At 45.3% G+C, this 9,039-nt stretch overlaps 1 pseudogene; it reads left to right on the top strand.

Moving 5' to 3' along the window:
* Positions 1-6,861, top strand: part of LOC127907084 (spondin-1-like) — a 22,163-nt pseudogene extending 15,302 nt beyond the window's left edge.
* The last annotated feature ends 2,178 nt before the right edge of the window (positions 6,862-9,039 follow it).

Below are 9,039 nucleotides of genomic sequence, written 5' to 3'. Positions count from 1 at the left end.
TAATGTATTTCTCCTCTCTCTCTCTCGTTCTCTCTCTCTCTCTCTCTCTCTCTCTCTCTCTCTCTCTCTCTCTCTCTCTCTCTCTCTAAACCCTCCACTCCTCTGCCACCCTCTCTCCCCTTCCCTCTCTCTCTCTCTCTCTCTCCACTGTCTCTCACGTTCCCACTTTCCCTCCCTCCAGACGACACTCCAGAGACATGCATCTACTCCAACTGGTCTCCCTGGTCAGCCTGCAGCTCAGCCACCTGTGACAAGGGCAAGAGGATGAGACAGGAGGATGCTGAAGGCCCAGCTGGACCTCAGTGTACCCTGTCCTCACACCCAGGACTTTGAGCCCTGCATGGGGCCCGGCTGCAGCGACGAGGGTCAGTATGTACCTTTCGAACAAAGGTTCACAATACTGTGTTTGCCACCTGAGCTAAAGCCGATATATTAGCTCAGGGGTGCTAATGCAAGTCTTCGTCTCCAGGCAATGTTTCTCAACACGTGAACGTGGTTCACCGAACCACCCCCGTTTACACAAATTTATATTGACATGAACAGATATACTACAATAAAATCTAGGATACAATCTGGAAATGTGTATTTCTTGTTGCTGTCTTGGTGTACAAACACCCATCTAAAAACAAACTTCAACATCCGACCCTCAAGTCCCTCTAGGAGCTTCATTAGTGTTGACGTCATCTTTGTTAGCATTTCATAGGTTATTGCAAAGAACACAGGGGAAGGTAAAATCTGGTTTACTGCAGGTCTTTATTGGTGTTGGGTCATCGATAAAGCCCCAGCTCGTTTGTAGCTCAGACAACAAAGTTGTAGCAGCATAGAGGTGAGAGGGACACTGTGTTTCTGAGACAAGCCTATAAAATGTGTAATGGACTAAAGCTGCCGGGAGGCTACAGTGGATACTAAGGCTTTATTAAAAGACACATAACAAGTTATGAGAATACACACAGGGGCGTCACGTCTTTGCTGCTTGCAATGAAACATTAATGAATAATAAAATGTGTGTGTGTGTGTGTGTGTGTGTGTGTGTGTGTGTGTGTGTGTGTGTGTGTGTGTGTCGTGTGTGTGTGTGTGTGTGTGTGTGAGTGTGTGTGTGTGTGTGTGTGTGTGTGTGTGTGTGTGTGTGAGAGACCATGTGTGTGTATGCATCATTCTGTGTTTGTGTGCATGTGCGTGTACACGCACGCACACACACACACACACACCCACCACCCACCCACCCACCTACCACACCCACACAACCCACCACCACCACACACACACACACACACACACACACACACACACACACACACGCTCTTACTCTAGAGGCTCTTATTCATGATTTGCTTATTATTAATGATTCATTGATGATTTGCTCATCTTATTAATGATGAGCTTCTTTATAGGGCAGAGTTTAATGAGGTCTTTCAGTCTGGAGAGGGAGGGTTTAGATATAAATCCATGTGAGTCTCACCCAGAGCGGCTCTTATCCCTCCCTCCCTCCCACCTGAACATAATGCAACAACAGCAGGGGGTTGTTATTAATGAGGAGAAACATGTCTGTTGCATAAATGTGTTCACAGCTTATGCATTTTCAAAGCTCTTGGGTAACACTGTAGGTACAGGCGTACTGGTACAAGCTGTAGGGTAACACTGTAGGTACAGGTGTACTGTTACAAGCTGTAGGGTAACACTGTAGGTACAGGCGTACTGGTACAAGCTGTAGGGTAACACTGTAGGTACAGGTGTACTGTTACAAGCTGTAGGGTAACACTGTAGGTACAGGCATACTGGTACAAGCTGTAGGGTAACACTGTAGGTACAGGCGTACTGGTACAAGCTGTAGGGTAACACTGTAGGTACAGGCATACTGGTACAAGCTGTAGGGTAACACTGTAGGTACAGGCATACTGGTACAAGCTGTAGGGTAACACTGTAGGTACAGGCATACTGGTACAAGCTGTAGGGTAACACTGTAGGTACAGGCATACTGGTACAAGCTGTAGGGTAACACTGTAGGTACAGGCATACTGGTACAAGCTGTAGGGTAACACTGTGGGTACAGGCATACTGGTACAAGCTCTTGGGTAACACTGTGGGTACAGGCATACTGGTACAAGCTCTTGGGTAACACTTTGGGTACAGGCATACTGGTACAAGCTCTTGGGTAACACTTTGGGTACAGGCATACTGGTACAAGCTCTTGGGTAACACTTTGGGTACAGGCATACTGGTACAAACTCTTGGGTAACACTTTGGGTACAGGCATACTGGTACAAGCTCTTGGGTAACACTTTGGGTACAGGCATACTGGTACAAGCTCTTGGGTAACACTTTGGGTACAGGCATACTGGTACAAGCTCTTGGGTAACACTGTAGGTACAGGCATACTGGTACAAGCTCTTGGGTAACACTTTGGGTACAGGCATACTGGTACAAACTCTTGGGTAACACTTTGGGTACAGGCATACTGGTACAAACTCTTGGGTAACACTTTGGGTATAGGCATACTGGTACAAGCTCTTGGGTAACACTGTGGGTACAGGCATACTGGTACAAGCTCTTGGGTAACACTTTGGGTACAGGCATACTGGTACAAGCTCTTGGGTAACACTTTGGGTATAGGCATACTGGTCTTGGGTAACACTTTGGGTACAGGCATACTGGTACAAGCTCTTCTAATGGCCATGAGCTGACATAGATGCTCATAGTCTCCTATTGTCTTGTTATGATAAATGAGACTAACAGGAGGTCCCATGATGTAGATGCATTATACACTGGTTGATTATATAAAGTATGATGTGGCTACTAACACTGTAAGGACATTAAAATCCTGAATGCAACTCAAATGCCATAACTAACTGTGACCTTCTGCACTTTGCCCCCGACCTCTCAGAAGGGTCCACCTGCACGATGTCAGAGTGGATCACCTGGTCTCCGTGCAGCATGTCATGTGGGATGGGCTTGCGGTCCAGGGAACGCTACGTCAAGCAGTTCCCTGACAATGGCTCTGTGTGTACCTTGCCTACTGAGGAGAACGAGAAGTGTATTGTGAACGAGGAATGCAGTGAGTAGCTTTCACCCCTGAAATCAATGGTTCACAAAGTCATTTATCACAAACATTGCTGCGTTTAGCAAAGTTTTCTTTTAAATCAGGTAAAATAACATTTTCCGAGGTATAGGACACTTTTGATTAATCTGTGTATGCGCTTTCATATAAACAAATCTATGTATTTCTAGGCTGTAGATAAATGAGGCTCATTGTGTGCATCAATTCTCAGTGGAAGAGCATCTGCTAAATTATTCAAATGTACTGTTCAAACTATTAGGATGATGTATAATTATGCCTGATTACAGGACAAAGTAATGCATATGTGGATTAAGTTCTGTCTCTCCCATTGAACACACCCACTCCCCCTCTCTTCCTCTCCCCCACCTCCCTCCTCTTCCCTCTCCCTTTCTCATTCCCTCCTCCTCTTCCCTTCCCCCTCTCCGCCTTTTCCCCTCTTAACTGTCTGATCTCCCCTCTCTTTAGCACCCAACAGTTGTCTGGTGACAGAGTGGGGTGAGTGGGACTCCTGCAGTGCCACCTGTGGGCTGGGTATGAAGAGAAGGGAACGCATGGTGAAGATGCCTCCCCCGGACGGCTCCATCTGTGGGGCTGAGGTGCTGGAGGTGGAGAAGTGCATGATGCCAGAGTGTCGTGAGTAACACACACACACACACACTCCCGCACACACACTCCTGCACACACACACAGTCACACACAGATAAGCATATGCAGGCTTATACAAACAAACACACACATGCACACACACGCTCATCTGTACACACACATGAACACTTGAACACACGCACGCACACACTATCACTCACACACCACAACAAATGCCAACCAGATGAAATCGGATTGACAATGATTTTGTGTGTGTCCTGTGTGCACAGACACCATCCCCTGTATGCTGTCTCCGTGGTCTGACTGGAGTGACTGCAGTGTGACGTGTGGGAAGGGCATGCGGACGAGGCAGCGCATGCTCAAGTCTCCTGTGGAGCTGGGAGAGTGTACAGAGGACCTGGAGCAGGTGGAGAAGTGTATGCTGCCAGAGTGTCGTAAGGAACATTCACACACGCACACACATTGGAGTGAATCTACTTTCTTCATGTGTGGACACACCAACTGAAACAGTACTTCACATGTGTAGTTCATAATAATGCTGATTATTATCTTCATTGTGCAACCGAGCATCCATCTGCTTATAATACACTCTCTATCATATCCACATGCACACACACACGCCACAAGCACACTTATAACACACTTGGCTTGTTAGTGTGTACACATCTTTATGTCATCTGCGTTAGGAGTGCCCATAGTCTCATCTCCAGCCCAAACTCTCCCAGATAGGGTTATCGTGAGAATACCCTGGTGGAGTATTAGCAGGTTTATATGAGAGGGAACATTGGAACCCAGAAGTGCCCATGTGCTCTCACATTTATGCCTGACTTAATAGGTTATATATATATTCTAGTCAGGTACGGGACTGGCAGACACATTACCATAGGAAAATACTCTCTTTCTCCTGTTCCCTAGAAAATGAGGGAGCTAATTTAAGGGCTCTATTGTGAAGAATGGGATTAAAAGGCAGAAATAACCAGCTTTAACTTTGGCAGACGTCATTGTATTGGGGTGAAAAAGCTTGTTAACTGGTCTTCCCTCAGTCTTAGTGAGGGGATAAAGCTGGCCGTATTATTCTGGCCAGCCCTAATCATCCTTGCAGTTCGTAAGAATGTTCCCGTTATGGACATAAGTCAGAGAATCTGTTTCCAGGGGATTCATATTGTGTTATGTTTAGAAAAAGGAACACTAATGCAAAGTCATGACGTGTATCTTCAAGCTTTCATCCCATATTAACTCTTCACCTTTCTTACTCCACCCTTTCCCTACCTCTCCTCTCTCTCTCTCTCTCTCTCTCTCGTCTCTCTCTCTCTCTCTCTCTCTCTCTCTCTCTCTCTCTCTCTCTCTCTCTCTCTCTCTCTCTCTCTCCTCTCTCTCTCTCTCTCTCTCTCTCTCTAGCAACAGACTGTATGGTGTCAGAGTGGACGGAGTGGTCTGAGTGCAACAAATCCTGTGGTAAAGGTCACATGATCAGGACACGCATGGTGAAGCTGGAGCCTCAGTTCGGAGGGGACTCGTGTCCCGAGACTGTACAGAGGAAGAAGTGTAAGATCAGGAAGTGTAACCGTGGCGGTGGCCAGGGACAGGTCAACAGCGACGAGAAGAAACGACGCAAGGAGGCGAGGGAGAAGAGGAGGAGCAAACAGGGGGCGACAGGGGAGGAGACCACGTCGACCGCTGAACACCCAGGTTGGTGGGACTCCACTCTGACCAGATTCTTTTAATCAGCGTATGCGTACTTCTTTTGACCTTCCCCGATTAAGACAAACAGGGTAATGTGTTTACATGACTATTGTATGATCTACCTACTGCCATGATCAGTTTAATATTGCATTATTAGTGTGCATGTAAATGTACTCATAGAAAACTAAATCACAGTCAGTTTTGATAGTCATTATCTTCAATATGATATTTGCTATTATTTAACAAGGAACACATTTCCATGAAAATGTATAAAATGTCTTTCTCCATGCCTTCTCTCTCTTTCTCTTTCTCTCTGGTCAGGCTGTAAGATGAGGCCATGGTCCAGCTGGACGGACTGTACCAAGCTGTGTGGCGGGGGGATTCAGGAGCGTCTCATGACAGCCAAGAGGAGGCTTAAGAGCGCCCAGCTCCCCAGCTGCAAGGACAGGAAGGAGATCCGAGCGTGTAACGTGCACCCCTGCTAGATGGACCAAGTTGGGCGGGACGGGATGGGATGGGTACGGAGTGGGTGGAGGTTGCCCATAAACACTGGTGTGAGCTCAGTTGTTTTCCCCTCTGACAGTTCAGATTAGGTTTGGGGATTGTAAGCTGATCCTAGATCTGTGCCTATGGGCAACTTGGTTATGTGACGGAGCGTGAGGTGGCATAGTGTCACTCAATGATCCAATGCACTCTGTTTAGGACTGGCACGGACCTTAATCTCTCTTGGTTTTATCCAGGGCTGAGTCTGAAGATTTTAGATTGGGGAAGGGGCACTGGTTCTGTATACACCTCTAGTCAGAGTTTGGAAAGAGTTTAGCAAATTCTGAAATGACCCATCCTTCAAGGTCAAAGGTCATGTGTTATTTTACAAGAAGGAAGGAAGGAATTCCCTTGGTCTCTTCTCGAGCCTAAAACAAACAGCCATTTCGAGAGAGGATCTAGGCTTCCCAAAATAATGCCTAGCCTCTGATGAACCTGACTGATTTTCCTCTGTTCGTAAATTAACTAGCTCTGTTACATATAGGATTCTTCTGCAAGATTACTGTAAACTTGTTGTGGTATAATATTCTTGAATAATGATAATGTTGAAAACACCAATTGATTTAATAAGCGATAGTACTGTTAGGCTATATCCTGTAGTATCCTCTTTGGTAGTGTATATTATCCCAGAACTTAAAGCACAGTTACCCAGCCATTCCAGCATTTTATAATCCTTCAGAAAAAAATATGTTTCTAGGATCAAGAAATCTCCTGTATGACTTTTTACTCAGCTGTACTACTGTTCATGTAGACACACCGCAACAGAAATCTCTATGATTTTGTGCATTGTTATTATAAGATCATTTTTTTTTTTTTTTTGCTGTGGATGTTTTGATAGGAATATCACCCAATAGTCTTACCAAAGTCTTGTGTAGGTGTTTTTTACATGTCTTTTACTTCTCTTTTTCTCTGCTCCTCTAACATATTAATATTTTGGAATATATCACCTTTACAATAAAAGTAAATGTTAGAAATTGTCATACGGATGTTTATTATTCTTTGAATACCATTTATATTGAGGTAAACGTATTATATTACGTTGAGGTCCATATTCATGCCAGGGTTTACATACCATACATAAACCAGTGCACTTCATACTCTTGGCCACTAGATGGAGTCTATAAACTGATTAGAAGTGAGTTCCTTTTCATTTTTTTATTTTTTATTTCACCTTTATTTAACCAGGTAGGCTAGTTGAGAACAAGTTCTCATTTACAATTGCGACCTGGCCAAGATGAAGCAAAGCAGTTCAACAGATACAACAACAGAGTTACACATGGAATAAACAAACATAGTCAATAATACAGTAGAAAAAGTCTATATACAGTGTGTGCAAATGAGGTAAGATAAGGGCGGTAAGGCAATAAATAGGCCATGGTGGCGAAGTAATTACAATATACCTATTAAACATTGGCCCTGTCCGGGGGTGTCCTCGGATGGGGCCACAGTGTCTCCTGACCCCTCCTGTCTCAGCCTCCAGTATTTATGCTGCAGTAGTTTGTGTCGGGGGCTAGGGTCAGTTTGTTATATCTGGGGTAATTCTCCTGTCCTATTCGGTGTCCTGTGTGAATCTAAGTGTGCGTTCTCTAATTCTCTCCTTCTTTCTTTCTCTCTCTCGGAGGACCTGAGCCCTAGGACCATGCCCCAGGACTACCTGACATGATGCTACCTGACATGATGACTCCTTGCTGTCCCCAGTCCACCTGGCCATGCTGCTGCTCCAGTTTCAACTGTTCTGCCTTACTATTATTTGACCATGCTGGTCATTTATGAACATTTGAACATCTTGGCCATGTTCTGTTATAATCTCCACCCGGCACAGCCAGAAGAGGACTGGCCACCCCACATATGCTCTCTCTAATTCTCTCTTTCTTTTTCTCTCTCGGAGGACCTGAGCCCAAGGACCGTGCCCCAGGACGACCTGACATGATGACTCCTTGCTGTCCCCAGTCCACCTGACTGTGCTGCTGCTCCAGTTTCAACTGTTCTGCCTTGTTATTATTCGACCATGCTGGTCATTTATGAACATTTGAACATCTTGGCCATGTTCTGTTATAATCTCCACCCTTCACAGCCAGAAGAGGACTGGCCACCCCACATAGCCTGGTTCCTCTCTAGGTTTCTTCCTAGGTTTTGGCCTTTCTAGGGAGTTTTTCCTAGCCACCGTGCTTCTACACCTGCATTGCTTGCTGTTTGGGGTTTTAGGCTGGGTTTCTGTACAGCACTTTGAGATATCAGCTGATGTACGAAGGGCTATATAAATAAAATTTGATTGATTTGATTGATTGATTGAGTGATAGATGTGCAGAAGATGAATGTGCAAGTAGAGATACTGGGGTGCAAAGGAGCAAGATAAATAAAGAAATACAGTATGGGGATGATGTAGTTGGATGGGCTATTTACAGGTGGGCTATGTACAGGTGCAGTGATCTGTGAGCTGTTCTGACAGCTGGTGCTTAAAGCTAGTGAGGGAGATATGAGTCTCCAGCTTCAGTGATTTTTGCAGTTCGTTCCAGTCATTGGCAGCAGAGAACTGGAAGGAAAGGCGGCCAAAAGAGACCAGAATTGGCTTTGGGGTTGTCCAGTGAAATATACCTGCTGGAGCGTGTGCTACGGGTGGGTGCTGGTATGGTGACCAGGGAGCTGAGATAAGGCGGGGATTTACCTAGCAAAGACTGGTAGATGACCTGGAGCCAGTGGGATTTGGTGACAAAACAGATGGCACTGTGATAGACTGCATCCAATTTGTTGAGTAGAGTGTTGGAGGCTATTTTGTCGATGACATTGCCGAAGTCGAGGATCGGTAGGATAATCAGTTTTACGAGAGTATGTTTGACAGGTAGAGTCAGTAAACCAGTAGGTGCCCATCTAAGCCTGTGCCATTTCAATACACTTTGGTCATACATAATACTGTAACAGCATACTTGTCTATCATGACCCATTTTTCTCAACCCATAACCAGAGATATGTGAGTGTCTAGGCAGGGAGCTGCATAAGCAGCACAGTAACACTGGTCTGCAAAAGGATGTGTGATGCAGTACATACACACATTGACCAGACGGTGGCAGAAGATACCTATTTAGTGTTGAGCCTTGAGGTGTTGAGGGTTTTATTTCTTTAGACTTCAGGCAACACTGTGATTAGTGCTGAGT

This window comes from Oncorhynchus keta, chromosome 14 (assembly GCF_023373465.1).
Source record: "Oncorhynchus keta strain PuntledgeMale-10-30-2019 chromosome 14, Oket_V2, whole genome shotgun sequence".
Classification (NCBI taxonomy): domain Eukaryota; kingdom Metazoa; phylum Chordata; class Actinopteri; order Salmoniformes; family Salmonidae; genus Oncorhynchus; species Oncorhynchus keta.
The sequence above is the reverse complement of the archived record's forward strand: the minus strand, read 5'-3'. Positions and strand labels throughout refer to the sequence as shown.